This window comes from Triticum aestivum, chromosome 4A (genome assembly GCF_018294505.1).
Source record: "Triticum aestivum cultivar Chinese Spring chromosome 4A, IWGSC CS RefSeq v2.1, whole genome shotgun sequence".
Taxonomy (NCBI): Eukaryota; Viridiplantae; Streptophyta; class Magnoliopsida; order Poales; family Poaceae; genus Triticum; species Triticum aestivum.
This window is the reverse complement of record NC_057803.1, coordinates 167958538-167959555: the sequence shown is the minus strand read 5'-3', so window position 1 is coordinate 167959555 and position 1018 is coordinate 167958538.

Sequence of the window (1018 nt, the reverse complement as noted above, 5' to 3'; positions counted from 1 at the left end):
TGTGGTTTCGTTCTCAACGATGGAACCGGGGAGATGCTCCCTGTTTTTCTAAAAAAAAGTAGTTTATATGTTATTATATAAAGCTTGGTAAGACTGTAAATTTAAGGACGAATGTAATAATATCACTTATTATTTAAATATATTTATAACAAAATGCTCAGCCCCTTTTTATTTTTTGATGACATTGCTGGCCCAACCCAACATTATAATTAGAATCAGCCCAGCAAAATCGTGTATTTTGAGAAAGTGCAAATGGGCTGTAATTTTTTAGGAAATAAAATAAATGGGCCGCATGAACGCTACATTATTTGTTCACCCAGCCCAGCTAATGGATGTAATTCAAAAAAAAAGATCAAATTGACTATAAATTCTACCTTGCAAAAAAAAGACTGTAAATTCTGAAAAAATGGGTTGAATACGTGCCACATTTTTGGAAGCTAAAATGTGGGCCAATAGGTCGAAGCCAATGCAAGTCGTTGTCAATTTAGTCAACAAATGATTCTGACATGTTAGCCGTTGGATTTACATCCAACGACCGGCCTCCATCATCAATCTCTCGTATTCTTCCTCTAGCGCTGCCGGGACCACCTCCCGCCTCCTTTTGCTAGCAGCTCTGCTTAGCACGCTTTGCTATGAAGCGCTACTCCACTGTTGGCCAGGCCATCCCTCCACCCCTCCACACCTCCTGTTCTTCTCCACTGACTGCCGAACCACACCGCACTAGAACCAGTTAACCCTCGTACACCTCTCTGTCTGCGACTCTACTCCCGCGTCTTCCCATCCCCGGCTCATTGCTGTCCTGGGCCTCGCCGTCGTCCACCACCTTGGATGCGCTTGGTGCGGCGTGGTCAACGAATGACACCATCAGAAGTAGACTGTGCGTGCAGAGGCTGACAGCTGGGTCCACGGCCGCGCACAAGGAAATGCCTCCTTATTACGCGCAAAATAATGATTCCTCCACCTGACATCTGGGACCCATCGGAAGGGCCTCTATATTTCATGAAATAAAGTCCCCCCC